Source organism: Biomphalaria glabrata, chromosome 2, assembly GCF_947242115.1.
Source record: "Biomphalaria glabrata chromosome 2, xgBioGlab47.1, whole genome shotgun sequence".
In the NCBI taxonomy this organism is placed as follows: domain Eukaryota; kingdom Metazoa; phylum Mollusca; class Gastropoda; family Planorbidae; genus Biomphalaria; species Biomphalaria glabrata.
This window is the reverse complement of record NC_074712.1, coordinates 27,984,484-28,005,344: the sequence shown is the minus strand read 5'-3', so window position 1 is coordinate 28,005,344 and position 20,861 is coordinate 27,984,484.

Below are 20,861 nucleotides of genomic sequence, written 5' to 3'. Positions count from 1 at the left end.
TCTATTTTGTTTAGAAGGCGCTTACTTTTGTTGTTACGCTCATTTAGATGTCACATTAAAAAGCCAAATCCCACAACCAAGATGGGTCTATTGGATGTTTATTAAATTCAAGTTGCATAATTAAATCACAATTTGAAATGTATTTCTAGGCATGCAAAACGGTAAGCCTGCAGTCGTTGATACAGTGAGCAAACTTTATTGCTACAAAAATATTGTTGCAACAGTATTTGCTAACAAGCCAACATCATTACAAATGTTGAAAGTGTTTCTGATTCCCAGTTGAGGAATCCTAGGGACAGACTTTGCAAGATTTCAACGATAGTCATCTTCAGCATCAGTCTTTCATTCAGTCTATTTCTGAATTTAGACTTTATAATTAGCAAACTGTTTCGCAACGAAATGTTGTTGGAAATGGAAGAAGAAGGCACAAAACAATCTCAGATAGAACGGGAGATGTCAGCACGCACTTGATTCAGAATTGTAAATAATTTTCAGCTGCATCGCTATTGATCTAATGCTGGTGGTAGTTTTATTTTAGCTAATACATATTTTCTATTAATAGTCTCAAGACGAGCTCAAATCTTCACCATTGAAATAATGTTCGATTCCGCAATGGAGTTTAGCAAAGCATTTGAAAAAAGAAGTAACTACCAATGGAAAAATATGTCAACCTTCAAGCGATGATATTACACTCCATAAAGGTTCCCTCTGTATCGTCTGGTAATAAGTTCGTGTCTTTAAATATGTCTCCCCCAATTTTTATTTCATTTAATAGACGCTTCACAATCGTTTATGGAGTTATTGTATATAAACCTAATCTGAGAAATATCCCTTTACTTTCTACTTTAGATTGTACTTGAATACCATCAATGATACAAATGTCTTTGTTTCGATTTGTAGGATATGACCAAAAAAAAATAATTTAAATGTAAAATTGTAATGTAAAATTAAAGAAAAACCTAAATTTCCGATGGTCTCAGGCGACCCCTGGCAAATGGTCATTCGACCCCCAATGGGGTCGCGACCCACAGGCTGAGAACCACTGGCGGATCCAGAATTTTGGATTGGGGGGGGGCGATTTTTTTCCAAACCCTAACCCTAACGCCCAGTAAACCCTAACTCTATGCATAAACGTGCGTACAGCATACATATATATATATATATATATATATATATATATATATATATATATATATATATATATATATATACCGATATATATATTATATGAGGGTAAGATATGACGGTTTCTCAAGCTTCGGCGAAAAAAAAAAAACAGTCATGTTGAGGCCTTTCTCTTGCAGGCTTGGGGGTCTGGGAGAGCGCTGTAAGCTTCCTCAGTGGAGTTCGGGGCACCCAAAAGCATTTTCTTGCATTTTTCACAGCAGAGACGCATTCCCCTGATATCTACAGCTCATTATTTATCAGTGGGGTTCGGGGCAAAGCCCCGACGCTAAAAGCGTTTTCTTGCATTTTTCACGGCTGAAACGCATTCTCCTGATATCTACAGCATATTATTTATTAGTGGGGTTCGGGGCGACGCCCCGACTCCAAAAGCGTTTTCTTGCATTCTTCATTGTAGAAACGCATTCTCCTGACATCTACAGCTTATTATTCATCAGTGAGGTTCGGGGCGACGCTAAAAGCGTTTTCTGGCATTCTTCAATGCAGTAACGCATTCTCCTGACCTACAGCTCATTATTCTTTCTATTATAAAGTGCCTTTTGAATAATGTTGAAAAATATTCTAATATAAATGTATAGTCCCTTAATACATTTCAAATAAAACCGATTTGTTCGTTTGAATTATAACTTTTCCAAAGCAAAGTCTTTCTTAAAATAGTTATGATAAATTCATGTGAAATTACACAAACTCTGTCTGGAAAGGGGAATGGTGGTAAAATAAAAACGATTAATCCTCGCTCCTTTTTATAATTTCTGCTATTGATTGCATTTTGCATTAAAGAATAGGGGTTTTGCGACTCGATATAGGAATTTACTTTATAGCATATATAAATTATATTAGTGACAGATGTTTTAATTTTGCAATTTCTTACTATAATACAAAAAGAAAAAGTATTGGTTGTCCGATGGGGGGAAGGTGATTGCATATATCGCACTTCCACCTGTTTATATTATATAGATATTCGACTTATTTTGTTCACATACTATGATTTCTCCATAAAAGTAGGACCGCTCCCCCCCCCCCACTCAAAGGGTTTAGATGGGAAGGGCAGTAGAGGTATTCGCTCCACCGCTTCCAATCGGCCAACAGGTAAACGATATAATATAAAGACCGGTTAAAATACCAATAACAAGTTTTAATCATATAGATATTTAATTGATTCTGTAAGCAATCTGTGATTTCTACAAATAAATTGGACCGCCCTCCCCACTCGAAAGTTTATGGTGATGGTGGTGGGGGGGGGGGCGGATTGATGCCATCGCCCCCTCCCGACCCTACCAAATCGGCCAAAATACTAGAAGGGGGGGGGGCGAAATATTCTAAAAATAGGTTGATGCCTAAGCTGGTCTTTGAAGCGTTTCCGTGGGGCGCCTCTGTTTCGTCGACCACCTTTTAGCTCACCAAAAAAAGACTGCCTTTGGCATACGTTCGTCTCCCATACGGGACACGTGCCCTATCCAGTGCAACTGTCGGACCATAAGAAGTCCCTCTATACTGTCCATACCGGCGTTGGCAAGGACATCGCTGTTTGTAGTGCGATCCTGCCACCGTATATCCATGATTAAGCGCAAGCATCTTTGGTGAAAGCACTCAAGAAGTCTTTAATTGTTTTCTGTAAAGTGTAAAATATCTCAAAGCCATAATGAATCTATTAATTGCAATATTAAGTGTCAAAAAGTAACCATTTTTGAAGTTACACTGCAAAGACTTTCTTCCAAGCCTATACTAGCGTAATAGTTTTACGCGAAAGAAGCAATGTAAAACGTTAAGACGTGAGCTGTGGTTTTCTATAGGCCTACTGTTGGGGGGGACTTTCTATTCTAATCGCCATGTACAATTACAATGAGAACAAACAGAACGAAAAAGTAACTCTTCGGATTGATAGTCTTTACCCGATCGTTGTTTTTCGTAATTACATTAATATTCCCAAAATGACTTCGGGTATATAATCTTCTTTAACAAAATATTCATCCGAGCGAGGCTCGGTCACCTGATATTGCATACTAAATAGACTATTACAATGCATACTAAATAGACTATTACAATGCATACTAAATAGACTATTACAATGCATACTAAATAGACTATTACATTGCATATCACGTTCATCAATGGTGCCTGATGTCACAATCTATCAATTGTGGATGTCAGATGTCAAGATCTTTGAAGATGCGATAATGGATGTCACGTTGTAGATTATCTTGATCTGTATCACACCATCAATGATCGTGATTGCCGAGGATTCTAAAATTGTCAGTTGATAAGATGATCATTTAGAAGTTGCTAGTTGATTGGAAGATCATCTAGAAGTTGCCAGTTGATAAGAGAATCATCTAGATCTAGGAGTTACTATTTGACAATACGAAGTATTTTTTGTATTCAATAAAGAAACTTCTCTTCGTCTAAAAAACAATTACTTTAATTCGGAACTTGAAAAAGCTATTCACAAATAATTACAATGTACTTGAATATAATAACTGATCTACACAATAATATAACTGAGTCCTAATACAAAAGTTCTCTATTTTACGTTACATACAAGATTGATGTTATCACTAACACGTTCCAAAACAAGACTGATGTGATTTTGGATCTTGCCCGGGTACTAGAGCATAATCACGTGATCAACAACTCTACTCTGCAAGACCAACCAATAAATGCAGCTTAATGTACAACAAATAATATTTCAAAGCCAATCATACCCACTCTGAACACGTAGCCCTCCGAGTGATACAGCGTGAAGGAATTACCCGAGATCGTTGACGAGCTAAATATAGATACTGTGTACGTGACAGCATACTAAATAGATTATTAGAATGCATACTCAATAGACTATTAGAATGTATACTCAATAGACTATTAGAAGACATACTCAATAGACTATTAGAATGTATACTAAATAGACTATTAGAAGGCATACTCAATAGACTATTAGAAGACATACTCAAAAGACTATTAGAAGACATACTCAATAGACTATTAGAAGACATACTAAATAGACTATTAAAATGTATACTAAATAGACTATTAGAAGGCATACTCAATAGACTATTAGAAGACATACTCAATAGACTATTAGAAGACATACTCAATAGACTATTAGAAGGCATACTCAATAAACTATTAGAAGACATACTAAATAGACTATTAGAAGACATAATTAATCATCACACTTTAAATCAATGCAACTTCAAAAATAACCTAACATACACATCCATAACATTAAAGAAGATTACCCAACATAAATGGAAGTTCTCAATCAGACACAGCAGAAATAAATACGTATCACTGGTAATATTAATAGCAGGAGATGTACAGTCAAATTGAGGGCCTAGATCTAAAGATAGATGCAACATCTGCAAAAAAGTATGCACCATGAAACAGAAAGCCATTCAATGTAACACCTGCGATAAATGGCACCATGCATCATGTCTCCATATGAATACACCTGTGTATTATGCCTTAGGCAACAAAGACGCATCATGGCACTGTCTACCGTGTGGGTTACCTCAGTTTACATCAGGACTGTTTGAATCCTTTGATGCAGACACTTCTAACCCATACAACATCCTAAACACCATCCCAAACCAAACTCACCAACCACTAGCCAGATCCACTCCTGTCAAACCTAAATCTACTAAAATTAATGCAACAACCTCACTAAAAAACCTACTAAAGAGGTAATACCAAAATACCTTAAAACCTTATTAATAAATTTTCAAAGCATTAGGAACAAAACAGCAGACTTAGAAGTTTTATTAGAATGTGAGAAACCAGACATAATTGCAGGAACAGAAACTTGGCTACATCCTGAAATTTATAATGCAGGAATTTTCAATAGTAATTATGAAATTTTTATTAGAATGTGAGAAACCAGACATAATTGCAGGAACAGAAACTTGGCTACATCCTGAAATTTATAATGCAGGAATTTTCAATAGTAATTATGAAATTTTTAGAAAAGTTAAAGCTGATAATCATGGAGGAGTTCTTTTAGCAATAAAAAAAACACTCTTATAGCAGAAGAAATTACCTTACCTAACTCAAAAAATATAGAATCAACATTTTGTAAAATTAATACCACCCCAACATCCCTAATAATAGGCAGAATTTACAGACCACCTAATTCTAGTTTAGAATACATGCAGGAACTATGTAATCAGATTACTACACTTAAAGAGACAAATAAAAATGCAGTTTTTTGGATTATGGGTGATTTACACCTACCTGATATAAATTGGAAAACACTAACCATAGAAAAACACCAAAACCTTAAGGACATAAATGAGCTTTTCATAGAAACTTTACACAAACTAAGTTTAGATCAAATCATTAAAAAGCCAACTAGATTAAACAACACATTAGATCTCTTCTTAACCAACAGACCTGGATTAGTAGTTGATTATGATATTATTCCTAGTCTATCAGACCATGAGATCATAAAAATACACAGTCAAATAAAAGCAGTAGCCAATACAAAACCCAAAAGAAAAATGTTACTCTAGAATAAATGTAACCTAACAAAACTACACCAAGCTGCATTAAACTTTCAACAAACATTCTTACTAGAAATAGACATTAACCAACCAGTCGATGACCTCTGGAATTTCATTAAAAACCATCTTAAAAGCATTATAGAAAATCATATACCAACTAAATACACATCAAACAAAATAAATAAATGCTGGTTTAATAATAGACTAAAGAAGCTTTGTAAACAGAAGGAAAACCTATATAGAAAATTTAAAGAAACTAATGCAGAAAGAGTTTACAAAAATATATAAAAATTAAACACTTAACCCAAAAACTAAGCAGACAGCTGCAGAGTGAATACATAAACAGTGTAATATCTAAAAATAACAACAAAAACCTATGGTCATACATTAAGTCTAAGAAAATGGAAACAACAGGCATAGCGCCATTAAAAGATGAACATAACATAATACATAATGATAATGAAACTAAAGCAAACATCCTAAACAAATACTTTGCATCAGCATTCTCAGCCCCAGGAGACAAAGACATATTACTGAATTTGAACAAAGTAGACAACATAGAAGATATAGTAGTACAAGAAAATGGAATTTAAAAACTATTAGCCAACACCAAACCAAATAAGCATCTGGACCTGATGGTATTCCAGCTAGATTACTCAAAGAACTAAGCAATGAGCTAGCCCCAGTGCTCAAAATACTCTTTCAGGCTTCCATTGACCAGGGCAGAGTACCAAAGGACTGGAAAGAAGTTAATGTCACCCCACTATTTAAAAAAGGAGAAAAATCTGACCCAGGACACTACAGACCAGTATCACTTACCAGCATCACATGTAAAATCCTAGAACACATAATATGTAGCAACATCATAAACCACTTAGACAAACATAATGTCCTCACACCATACCAACATGGCTTTAGGAAATATAGATCATGTGAAACTCAACTAATAGGACTAATTGATGATTTTTCAAAAGGTTTAGAAAAAAGTGAACAAATAGATGCTATCTTACTAGATTTTTCCAAGGCTTTTGACAAAGTTTACCACCATAGTTTGATTAAAAAATTAAAATATTTTGGCATTAATGGTCCATTGTATCAATGGATTGAAGATTTTATGCTAGGGAGAGAAAAAACTGTAATAATAAATGGCTCTAAATTAACACCGATAACAGTAAACTCAGGTGTACCTCAAGGAACAGTCTTAGGCCCACTACTATTTTTAATTTACATAAATGATTTACCGAATTGCAGTACTTCAGGAATAAAAGTCAGATTATTTGCAGACGACTACATAATATTAAGAACAATAAAAACAACACAAGACACAGATATTTTACAAAGAGAATTAGATGAATTACAGAAATGGGAATCAAATTGGAGCATGTCTTTCCACCCACAAAAAATGTCAGTTGTTAAGAGTAACAAAAAAACTAAAACAAATTAATTATTAATTATTCATGGTAAACCAGTAACACAGACTATAAACGCAAAATACCTAGGTGTTATAATAAATGAAAACTTTCATGGAATCCACATATTGATGAAACTATAAAAAAAAATCAAACAAAGCATTAGGGATAATTAAAAGAACTGTCTATAAATCAAATAATAACATAAAACTAAAATGTTATTTAACCTTAATTAGGCCAATAATAGAATATGCATCCTCCGTTTCGGACCCCTCAACTCAAGAAAACATTAAGAAACTGCAACAGACACAAAATAGAGCAGTGAGATTCATAACAAACGAATATTCACATTTGACTAGAGTAACACCTTTAGTAAAATCACTAAATTTAGAAAATCTTCAGGACAGAAGACTCAAAAGTAAAGTAGCAATTATACATAAGACACTGAACCATAATCTTCAAATACAAAAACAAAATTTAATCAAATATTCTGAAAGACACAAAGATAAAGGCAAATTCCTTTTTCCATATGCTAGGACAAATTTGTACAAATACTCCTTCTTCCCTAGTGCTATTAGAGCATGGAATGGGTTGCCTGAGCTAGCCAGAAAAACAATTGACTTGGAAGAATTTAACTCATTGGTTAATAGGCATGACTAAATGCATGACGCGTAATACGTAATCATCTTCTTTTTTGAAGTAACGTATGAATTATATAAGATAAGATTATATAAGATAAATACCAAAACAAAATTTAATAAAATACTTTGAAAGACACAAAGATAAAGGCACATTCATCGTCTAATATGCCTGGACAAATTTGTACAAATACTCCTTCTTCCCTAGTGCCATTAGAGCATGGAATGGGTTGCCTGAGCTAGCCAGGCAAACCAGTGACTTGGCAGAATTTAAGTTATTGGTTAATATTCATGACTAAATGCATGACGCGTAGGACGTATCATCTTCGTTTCTGAAGTAACGTCTGCATTATATAAGATAAGATCCGCTTTACTGCCTTCCTAACCGCTCTAGCAAAAGTTTTGGAATCCAGAATTTTTTTTCGGCTTACCTAAGGTTTGTCTAGCCTTCGCTCTTGCTATCCTGAATAGGTTTAGATTTTCCTAGGAAGGATTCTATATAAAGTTAGTCAGTGTTTTTTATTCCTATTGCCAATAGCACTTTTGCAAGCTTTATCAATCATGGTTTGCTAGCTCGTTTTGGATTTACGGAGGTTAAGGGGTACAGCCTTTCTTGCAATATCAAATAGCTTTATAGGAAATGTATCAGCTGAACTCAGTTCATTAAGGATATTTTTTGTGAAATTCTCGGAGCATCTTTTTTTTTTCAATTGTTATCTATTGGCTTTGCTTACTGACCATTTAAAATCCTCCCTAAGTCCGGGGACGCAAACGGTGAGGATAATACACTTGAGGGATCCAATTCTTGGATGCAAGTAGGTCGGTGATGCATCGTTAATTATGCATAAATCATGTTCGAGGAAAATATCCTCCAGCATACAACCTCTTGATTCAGTATTGTTGGGTCCCCACATAGTGTTATGGGCATTGAAATTCCCAAGGATTATATAGGGCCGAGGTAGTTGTTTTATGAGGTTCTCCATGTCTGTTGGGTTCAATGGAGCGTCTGGTGGTAGATACAGGCTGCAGCAAGGGATAACCGTGTGTAGTGTTATCCTAGCTGCTACGGCATGTAGTGTGGTCTGTATCTCTATCCTCACATGGTGGACGCTGTCCTTCTCTTGGATACAGACTCTACCTGATGTTTTCCACGCATCCTTAACGGTCCTGCTGTACGTGCTGTAGCTTCCAAAACTGATGTTATTATCTTTCAGAAATGTTCCCTGTAAGCAGACAGCTTCACGATTCACCGAGTGTATCAGTAGATGTATTTCCTAATAGTGGCCTTGAGGCCACTACACTTTCACTGAACAATCCTGGAATCCATGGTTTATTCTAAGTAACCTACTTGGAGCTATTAGGGTTTGGATGGCCCCGGAAGGGTTCCCCTTTATTCCAGTCACTTTGGTATTTTTGAACTTGGGTTCGGAAGGAGAGGAGGACACCCCTTTTGGGAGAAGTCTTTTTCTCTGCAGAGTGGAGATCCTTATGTTAGAACGGAGGCAATTTCTTCCTCCCTCACTTCAGGTATCTTCTTTGACTCTTTCAAGTACATATGGAGCTCACAATATTCATCTTGCAGACTATCTATAACCCTGGAACTTAAAGCGCCTCATGGGATTAGGTATGTAGGGCCTCAATGGAAATCGTAGGTATCCTGCCTTCACATACTCTGGCGGTGTCCTAGTTCCGAATGTAAGGATAATACCATCCCTCCTACTGGCAATATGTCGGGCATTGGTGACTCCTTCAATTCCCTCAATTATTTCCTTCTTGGAACATTCCAGCTGGTCTCTAGAGCTGATTATACCTCTGCTGGTGTTCAGGCTCGTGTAGCATGACTTCCACTTGGAGATCACAGATACTTCTGCATCTTAGAAGCCCATCAGAGTGTATCTTACTATTAATTTAGTTGAAAGTGTGGTCAGGAAGCTAAGTGCACTTAAACTTGGCTTAGTTTGGCTATCTATGAAGGGAGCTCAGGGCTCGATACCGGACTCGGGCATTGTTGTGTTTACTAAGCGCATAAAGGCAGCACCGAAAAACCTTCTTCTAGATACCCCCTCCCCCACTTGCGGATCGAGAACTTTGGAGTGGGGTAGGGAGATTTTTTTTCCAAACCCTAACTCTAAGCATAAACGTGCGTACAGCATATATATATATATATATATATATATATATATATATATATATATATATATATATATATATATATATATATATATATATATGATAATAAAATAGAGCAGTGTTTTTCAACCTTCGGCGAAAAAATAAAAAAAGTCATGTTGAGGTCTTTCTCTTGCAAGCTTGGGTGTCTGGGGAAGCGCTGTAAGATTCCCTAGTGGGGTTTCTTGCATTCTTCGCCCCAACAGCCCCCCACGGGATCCGCCAATGCCCTCCCCCCACTTGTCCACAAATGAGATTGGACCAAAGTGCCCTGAGCATGCTATAAGCATGAAAGTAGCGCTATATAAAAGCCATAATATAATTTAAAAAAATAATTCTACGAGAAGTTCCGATGACTAATGCAGCTTAGATACACTTTTTGGGCTCTCCCACTAGTGACTTAGTGAGAAAAGGGCTCATCTTTGTCAGGCTTTTCCCCTCTTCTGTGCACCTGACCACCAAATATGATGGCCAAGTAGTATTGCGTCTTGTGGCCTCCTTTTTTTTTTGCATTAATTCGTCGTCTCTTGCCTAGACACAAATCTCCGGCAAGTAGTTTTTTTTTCTCCATGTACATTTGTTGTTATTCGGCACCTGTGCTCCCCACCCGCCATCGAGTCCAACAAGGGTACGAGCCATTCGGATGTCCAGAATGAGCCTACCAGGGATACACAGGTGTTATACTCAGTCAGCTGCTAAATCGGGCATGTGACCGATACAGCTGTTCCCTGAATGACCCTCCAGCAACTGCCTTCCTGCATAGGTCAATGACCTGCGGTAAACGGAAAATGAACTGGTCTAAGACGTAAGGAGATTTTAAAGATGAGACACTTGAGATTACTGTTATTGGTGTTGTTTTAAAGTCTTTAATTAATTACAGTTTGTTCTATCCCTATTAATAGATGTAATGAGCCATAAATGCCAACGTACTTTATATTTTTTAAGATGGCTATGGGGCCGAACTTTGTCAAATGCTTTAGAAAAATTTAATAAAACATTAAACCCATTTGCTCACTATCATCTAATCCTTTTGAATCCTTTTGAAAACTCATTAATTAAAATCCTATTAGCTGAGTTTCTCATTACCTATATTTCTGATATTTTGGTATGTGTAATAGACTAAAACAACACGAGCTTCAATAAACACAATGATTTTATTTGTCCTTATTTATGCTCCCTACTCCAGCCACTTGTTCTCTATACTCTGACTTCCTTTTACACACAGTCCCTGACACACTGCTGTTCACTCAAGCATGTACACTCAAGGTCCACTGGTCATTTCATACATAGGCACACACACTGCACTACCAGCCACGCAAAACACATACACTTACTATCACAGTATGGAGTGAGTGAGGACATTATGTTTATCTAAGTGATTTATGATGTTACTACATATATGTGTTCTTGGATTTAACATGGGATGCTTTTAAGTGATACTAATCTGTAGTTCCCGGTTCAGATTTTCCTATTGTTTTAATAGGGAATCGGCATTAGCTTTTGTCCATTTCATAGGTACCCTGTTTGGATTCAGTGATGCCTGAAAAAGTTTTTTGAACATATACCATTAGGCCCAGAAGCTTTATTTGGTTTTATGCTAGATAATAGTTTTAAATTATTTTTTCTTGTAAATTAATATCTTCTATGTTTTATATTTCATTTAAATTTATTATTATTAGTCGACCGGCTGCGTACCATACGCCGCTATTTTTCAGTGCCGGCCTTAGGCCACTGCTACCTATGTGACCGCAGTGGGCTTTCATAGGACCCGCACTTTCTTAGGTTCCGCGCTAATTCAAGATGTATAAATTATTAAATTAAACCTTTTTAAAACTTAAAAGAGATTTCCCGCGCCGTAATGTCAATTTACCGGGAGCTCCAAGAAATGTCCCGTAATTGCTAAATATACAAAAATGTCCTAAAATATGCGGAAATATATAGACAACAATACAATTGTCATTTTGGGGTGTCGTCTAATATGGAAAACGCCAATCTTACGCGCGATTTATACAAACGGCATTATGCATTAGCCGAAAATGTGTAATGTGGTGAAAGAAGCTTCTAGCGCATAAAACTAATTAAGAATGACTTGAGGTCAACAACTCTCAAAGATATATTGAAACATTTGGTAATTCTTGCTATTGAGCATGATCAATGTAGGAGACAGAATTATTATGATATACTCTATGATTTGCTACACACAAGGCTAGTAAAGTAATTCTGTACGTAGTAAAAATGAATAAAATGCATAGACGAATTTATTTTCTAATACAAACTTTTAAATTTCACTTATTATCCGTATCCCTACCCAAACTTGGCCCCGCGAAATCTGCTTCGCATGAGGCCCCACAATGGCTAAGTCCGGTTTTGCTATTTAGTGACGGGTGAATATACATAGTAGATTAGTTGTTCTCTTTCCATGACTTCTTGGTCACAATGGTTACGTCCGGTGGGTAGGGTTTGAACCCGGGACTATCCATAAATCCAAATGACAGTCCAGCGCGCAAACCGCACGACCAGGCAGCCATCCGTAGTGACGGGTGAATACTACACTATTCGCCGAAATAAAAGAGTGATCTTTCCTTTATTTCGTCTTCTCGTCTAAACTGTTGAGCCATGAAGAGAATTATTTTAAATAATATGTCTTTGTCTCCTGGGCTTGAGAATGCTGATGCAAAATATTTATTAAGAATTTTGGCTTTAATTTCATTATCATTATGTGTTATGTTATCTTGCCTTTTAATGAGAATGCTCCTGTTTTATATTTGATGTATGACCACAAGTTTTATTTTTTATTTTTGTCTTTAGATATGACTTTATTTATGTCTTCACACCTCACCTGTCTGCTCACTTTTTGGGTTAGGTGTTTCATTTTTAGGTACTTTTTATGGACTCTTTTTGTCTTAAATTCTTTAAAATTTTACAAAATAGTTTTTCTTTCTATTTGTAAATTTTCTGTAATTGATTATTAACCAGCATTTTCTTATTTTCTTTGATAAATATTTTGTTCGTATTTGATTTTCTGTAATGTATTTAGAATTGCTTTTAATGAGCTTTCAGAGGTCATAAAATGGTTGTTTAATGTTTTTTTTTCTGATAAGAATGTTTGTGTGTTGCGTCGAACAATTATTATCTTTTTTTTGTGTTTCACCCCTACAACTTTTACTGAACTAGTACAATCTATATGTCAGTCTACATGGCTGAAAACGTCAATGACCTTATTAGACTGAAGTTATTGGATACTACACTGTGTACCAACAGTTTTATTAGGACTCTAACCATTGGCATGTTATCAATGGGAGTTCGGTATCGTACTTATTATTTCACTGTCATCTTTTTAAGGATGTAATACAATTAGTCATTAAGTGGCAGAAGTGAAGGTCTCAAAACGTTAAAAAGAATTGAGCGCTATTATTCTTCCTCAATTCTTTTGTAAAGTTATAGAAAATGTTACCAGAATTAAAATATGAACTATTAATAACTCCAGAAATAATATTTTCTAGTAACCAAAGATAAGTTAAATTTAGAAATGTTGGCAATACAATTTTAACTTGATAAGATTCTAGAACCACATAGATAAAACGAACACTAAAATATCCCCTGTATCCTCTTTAGATACGTCTAGATATACTATATAAGTCTATGGATTGACTATTACAAATTTTATATTTAAATAAAGGAGAAATAATCTGACCTGAAAAAAAAATAAACAAGCGAAAAGTTCCTATAAAGGTAAAGTTTAGAAAACAATTCAATCGAATGTTGTAATCACTTATCTTCAAAAGCCTTTCCATGAGGTAACGTAAACTTAACATAGAGCGCCATCGAAATGTTCCAGGGTATCATAAACTCTCTTTTCAAGATTCATTATTATTTTTCCTTTTAAAATTACAAACTCACTGACTTCCAGCTAGACCTAAAGCATATATAAATGGGAACCTGGGGTAATATTCTAGTTTGTAGTAATTCTTTATTCTGGTAGACTCCACGACTCCATACTGTGTCGAGTGTTGCTAATATATTAAACTTAACTATTAGACTGAATTGAAAATAGCATTGCCAGTGCGACAAGATGATGAGTATAGATATTGTACATACTATTATCTATTTTTGTGAGGTGTCATTATCGTGATTGGAATTAGAAGCAACTGAAAAATATATTGAATTATAAATATATATGTCTATTTAATATGTTCTTTGATAACACAGCGACTTTCAAGTGAGGCAGTGCGACAGAAATGATTCTCGGAAATTGATGAACCCCGATATTGTTACTGCCTGTGATACTCTCAACAGAAATAAATATCAGATTTTGAGTATTGCTAATAACCAATATTATAAAACTATTGTTTGCATGTTTTGCGACTTGGTAAGTACCTATATAAGAGACATGTTTCAAAAATTGCTTAGGTAATAAATCCTATTGTAAGACAAGATATTATATATCATTAGACTGCATATTTAAAACTTATCAAGATTAAACTGAGAGGCTGTGCATTTTAACATAAATTCAGAAATGGTCTCAAAAAAGTCTATAGAGGGATTATCTATTGGTAAACGTGTTGGTTTCAATATTTTCAGTACACATTTCAGAAGTAGACACTATACGAAACAACAACAACAACCATAATAAAACTAATGTATTAGAACATTTCAAAAACAAAAACAAACCAAAAAAAAACAAATATATATAAAGACAGTTTGTGTGGAAATACATAAAAAAATCGGCTCCCAAAAAGGTCCGCTAGGCAGATAAGAAGGCAGGTTTCAATATTTTCAGAAAGAATATCAGAAACTATGAACTACAAACTATCAAGATCTAGAGCTCAATCTTCGTAAATATAAAACGCGTGTATTTACTTAGTTTGACCTACGATTTGATACCACAGGATAAAGAGATTTATTAATGTAAGTATTACATTACATGTTAATATTTATATGTATTAGATGAATTGATAGTTGCCAAAATATAGTTCAATGCAAATTTAATTTGATGTCATTGAATTAATAACTTAATTGATTTATTGTTTTGCAAAGGGACTATCTCTCATTTAATGACTTAACAAAGAAACGTTTCAGATTACTTCAATAAATATTTGGATCTGATATATTTTGCTCACCATACGATAATATGAATTATGTCCTACTGCTTATTAATTGTTTTTTTTAAATTATTATCGACTTATATGTATACTAAATATATTTTTTTCTATTTAAAACTACATTTTGTTTAGAATGTAAGTAGCTAGCAATAAAGAATTAAAAAAAAATATTAATACAATTTTTTTTTATTTTTTTTTAACGAAAAATAGAGAATCTTTTAGATCATCATCATCAGCAGCATCAAACTCCATTAGAGTGAGGGCTTGAGAGGCTCAAATCCTCTCTTGCAAAAGCCCTGGACAGAAACCCTGCTGTCTTACGTAGTGCATAAATGTCTCCATACAGGTCGAGAATTTTGGGTTTCCCAGACCTGTCGAGACGGAGATCAGCAAGTCTGGGGCAGTCAAACAGAATATGAGGCACGGTTTCCTCTTTTTCCCCGCAGCGGGGGCACCGTGAATCAAAATTTGTCCATAGCCGCGAGAAATATGAGCCAACAGGACAGTGGCCTGTCCTGCACTGTGCTATAATAGTTTGCTCAGGCTTGGACAGCGTCCACCAAGGGAAAGTGCGGTCAGGGCGCCTCATGCGCTCCCAGACTCCACGGGCTTTTTCGGACTTGTCCCAGCAATTAAACCACTTTTCCATTTCTGTTTTTGTATTATAGCCATGGCTTGATGAAAGCTTGCAGCCTGTTCAGTGGGTTGATGTTGCCCTCCCTGGTGGGCCAAAGAGTCTGCAATTGTGTTGACAGTCACACCTATGTGACTCGGTAGTAACTCGGTACCCACTGCATTATTACATAGGTGCCATAGCGTTGTTTAATGTTATGTGAAGTCATGATGACAGTGTTGATATTGGGGGGCTAGGTCCGGGGCATTGCAAAGCCTGTAGCACAGATTTTGAGTCAGTGACCACAAAAATCTGTGTTGCCTTCAAATTTCCCCTTGCTGAATTGAGATTCAATGAATTTTAAGGCTTCACAGACTACCATGGTCTCCGCATCAAAACTGCAAACACTAACACATGGTCCAAAGATTTTGACTGTGTAAGAGCCAAGAAAGTCGATGTATGCTCCATAGCCTGCTCTTCCAACACCGATCCTTTCAGAACCGTCAAATTGACACTCGTCTTGGCTGACCGTCGTAGCTCGTCATGGTTGACCGCTTGTTTAGCGCTGGCCTGGGGCAATTTGCGTCGGCGGACTACCCACATCTGTGCCCCCACCAGGTTTATAACAATATTATAATACGAGATCTAGTCTAGATATAGTAGATTCTATATCTAGACTTAGATCATAATTTTTCATATTTATACATATAATCCCGAAATAACCTAATATTTAATAACGACGATTACATTTTTTAGGGATGTTTTAGCAAGAGAGTTAAATGTACCATAACTCAGAGAGATGAAGTTAAAACATATGAATATAGAAAAGGGGGACGTGGTGTCGGCGATCTCAACATCCTTATTCATTTCAAGAGCGTTGTAGAAATTTTTCTTAAAAATCTTAATAATACATATGTAAATTAAAACTTATTTATTAATAATAGTAATTTATTAACTGGAAATGAATGGGTACTTTGAAAAAAAAATGTACATTGCGTATCCCCTTCAAACTCTTCCGTACCCGTCTTTGGGAAACACTGCTGTATTGCGATGGGAGAAAAAGATACATCGTTTTCCCCTCTTTATGCGAACCAGTCGGTTTTTTTTATATAGTTACTAGACGTCAGGAACCTCTCCAAATGTAGGATGTTTATTTAATAAAGCAGACTTGGGTTCAGTTTGAAGTACATACTAACGAGATGTTTTCTTTGGTTTGTGTGTGTGTGTGTTACTATTCTGGAAAGCGTGGTTGAGAGGCTAAAGACGCTTGAACTTGGCTTGGCTACATATGAAGGTGGTGATAGGTCCAACACCAGAGTCGATTTTTTTGTAGAATAAATTCTTTGACATCAATTTGTTTTTAATTCAAAATCTGGAACAATCAAGTATCAATAATAAACTATAGTAATGTTTTGTCCAAAAATATTAGGTGTACTAAAAATCGGAAGTGCGATTTCAAACTATCATTGACATAATTTTGTTTATAAAACAACTAGCAGTGCACACCGGCTAGACCCGTTGATTTGTTCCCAGGCTTTATATTGTTTTTTTGGCCGGAAAATTCCTTCTTTTATTTTTTACATTTCAATAAAGTTCCCTTTTCAGACCTTGCGTTCTATAGAGCTAATAATTTAAAGGTAATATGTTTCTGTGGTCCATGATTAACGAGGGTGTCTTGTGGCCAGCACAACGACGCATTACCTTTACCTGTAGAGCTGGGTGAACTCAGAAATAAAAAATCTGTCTTCACCAGGATTCAAACCCGGGACCCTCGGATCAGAAGCCAAGCGCTTTACCACAGCGCCTTCAAATTTTAATAAGCGGGCCGCATTAAAAAAAAAAACAACGAAATTTTATCCAGTAAATCTGTGTATCTGTTACAATGAAATTTAACGGCGGTGCACAAATGTCGCTGCTTAAAAAGTCATAAAAATTTGTCTGACATTTACATTCTTAGTCTTAATAAGCAAATATAAATATTTTCTTTTCAATTTTAGTAGCTAGTGACAACACGGAAAACTAATGAGATAGGACCATAGCGCTCTGAGTATGATATAAGCATGAAAGTAGCGCTATTTAAAAGATATAATTTATTATTTAACCCTACAATAAAGATTTTGATTACAAAACTAGTTTTGTGTATTATAATCCACAGGTGTCTCAATGGCTGCTCCACTATCTTTAGTTTTCTTGTGTTACTTGACATTTCTGGTGATAACAGTTGTCAGCATACACAGAGTCAATACACTCATGACATTTGATGCCATGAAAAAAGAACAATACCAGAATCTTATTCTATACGTCAAGTTGTCAACTGTGACGATTGTCTACTGGATTGTAAACATTGTAGCTGAGGCTGTAGACAGTGATGTTTTGAGGTGAGATTTAAAGTCAAGAGAAAATAAAATCATTAATATTTACAATGTACTTGACATTTATAAAAATCTGACTTGTAACACTATATTTTGGCGACATCCGAACATTAGATCTCATGGCGTCAACAGTTTTGAAGCTGTTAGAAATAAGATCTGTTACTGGACGAGTGAAGAGAGTGAATGTTGCATTAAAAGGAAATGTCGATATTTAAAATATGTGTTAATATAATAAGTGTCCTTTTTTTTTTAAAACCCTTTTAGTTGTTTTTTTTTTAAAGTAATTTTCCTGCGCATCCAAAAAGGTCAGATTTATAGCGGGTTTCAATGTGATGTTAGAGTCGTTGGTTACGATTTACAAATCTAGATTATTAGATTCTGTTAATCTAAAGCTAGTTCCAGAAATGGAACAAAAACACATTGTTTTGAAGGAAGTATAAGAATCTAGATCTACACTAAAATCCTAAGTGTATTTAGGGATAGATACTATTTAAAAGTAAACATAAACTAAAACGTAAACTAAAATTAAGCAGAATCTTTCTTTGGATTTTTATATTGAATAGAGCTCTTGGCCGAGAATTGTTTGGCTCGCTACACGTGACATCAGTTTGTAAGACTTATTATAGAATCTAGATAATTACATTTCGAAATCAATCAAATAGAGCTAGAATCAAGTTATGTACGTATCGATACGATAACTGATCTGTAATGTTTGAACATTGTAGAAAAACAAAGTGAATCAATGATTTTAAAATAATTGATAGAAATGTCTCTTCACACACACACACACACACATATTTAATTTATGGTATCTAAGCCTGAATACATGGGAAAGAAAAATCCTTGGAAAAAATATGGTTCCATACAATAAGAAACCGGATGGAGGACGCATCAACCAAAAAATATACCAGCTATATGAAGACCAGCTATATGAAGAACTGATTACACTGGACAGGTCACCTCGAAGGAATGTCAGAGAACAGAAGAGCAAAGATTGTTCATGGCAAAAATCAAAGGGCAAGAGCCCCAAAGACAAACTACCAGAACGGCCTGTTTGATGATGCAGAGGCAGATCTACAACAGCTAAATGTCCGGACATGGAGACGTAAAGCCCAGGATAGATTGGAAAGTTGGAGCAATCAGGGCCCTACATATGCTGTAGTGCCACAGATGAATCTAAAACTGAATAGTATATTAAAATATAATAGTTTTTGTTTTAGTTTACACCCAGTTAATAATTTAGAGGGAGAAAGCATGACATTTACTAAACCTAAGTGGTAGTAAACCTGGTCCTACTACACCGATCACTCTCTCGCCCTAAAACCCGTCCTTTTCCGGAAGAAAGATTTGGTCATAACGTCCGGGGACAAGTTTGGGTGCAGTGGATGACCAGAGACTTTCTATGTGTCTTGTCCTGCTTTTGAGTACTCCACAGCACTGTAATGGTGCTTGCCACTTTGTCCGATTAGTCTAGTTTTGTGACGTTACGCACAGGCCGCCAAGTCCAGACTTCACATGCTAGGTTTGACAGAACATCAGTGTACTGAGTGCCATGGACACGTCAGATACCCTCTACCTGGTTTAGCCGGCCAGTCAAAGCCGTTTCCGGGGTGTGGCCGCTGCGCATGCTACAGCTTCGCTGCTTCTGGGAGCCACAGGTGAGAGTTAGGTACCGAGTGGGGACCAAGAGTGAGCCAAGCTACCCTCAAAAAGAGGGTACGACTGCCTGTCCACTAGAGGTGCTACCCCTCCTAGATACCCCATATTTCATGATGGCATGAAGGCTCGTGTCCAAGAAAGTGGAGAACCATCAGAGCCCTTCGAAGTATCAAACGGGGTAAAACAAGGCTGTGTCCTAGCACCTACACTGTTCAGTATCATGTTCTCCGCTATGCTGACAGATGCATTCACAAATAGAGAAAACAACGGGATAAATATATCATACAGATTTGATGGTGGCCTATTCAACCCGAGGCGGCTTAAAGCAAAATCAAAAACAAATGCAGAAGTAATCAGAGACTTGCTATTTGCTGATGACTGTGCCCTAAATGCCTGCTCTGAAAACGATCTGCAGAGCATCGTCAGTGACTTCTCAAGAGCATGCTCAGACTTTGGCCTTACCATCAATACGAACAAGACTGAAGTCTTATATCTACCTGCTCCTGGGAAGCCTACTCGGATCCAAGCATTACTATAAATGGACAGGATATAAACGCAGTGGACAAATTCACATATCTTGGCAGCACACTCTCCAGAAATGGAAAAATCGATAGTGAAATCGACCTGCGTATCGCCAAGGCCAGTGCATCCTATGGCAGACTGTCTACAAATGTCTGGAACAGACGTGGTATCACCACAAACACCAAGCTAGGGGTCTATAGAGCCGTCATCCTCCCTACATTGCTCTATGCCTCAGAAACATGGACAGTGTACAGTAAACATGCAAAGAGACTAAACCGCTTCCATATGACATGTCTGAGAAAAATACTAAATGTCAAATGGCAAGACAAAATACCAGATACTGAAGTCCTTCGAAGAGCGTGTCTGCAAAGCATCCACACAATCCTGATGCAGTCCCAACTGCGATGGGCAGGTCACGTCTACAGAATGGAAGACCACCGCATCCCAAAACGACTCTTGTATGGCCAACTAAGCGAAGGAAAGCGCTCGCAAGGTGGGCATAGAAAGCGCTTCAGGGACACCCTCAAAGCTTCTCTGAAGGCGTTCAGCATAGACCCAGGCACCTGGGAGACAGAGGCACACGACAGAGCATCATGGCGTCACTCTGTTAAAACTGGCGCACAGGTTGCTGAGGAAAAAAGAACAACGCAGGCAGAAGAAAAACGCCAGAAAAGAAAAGCAAGACAAACGACACTA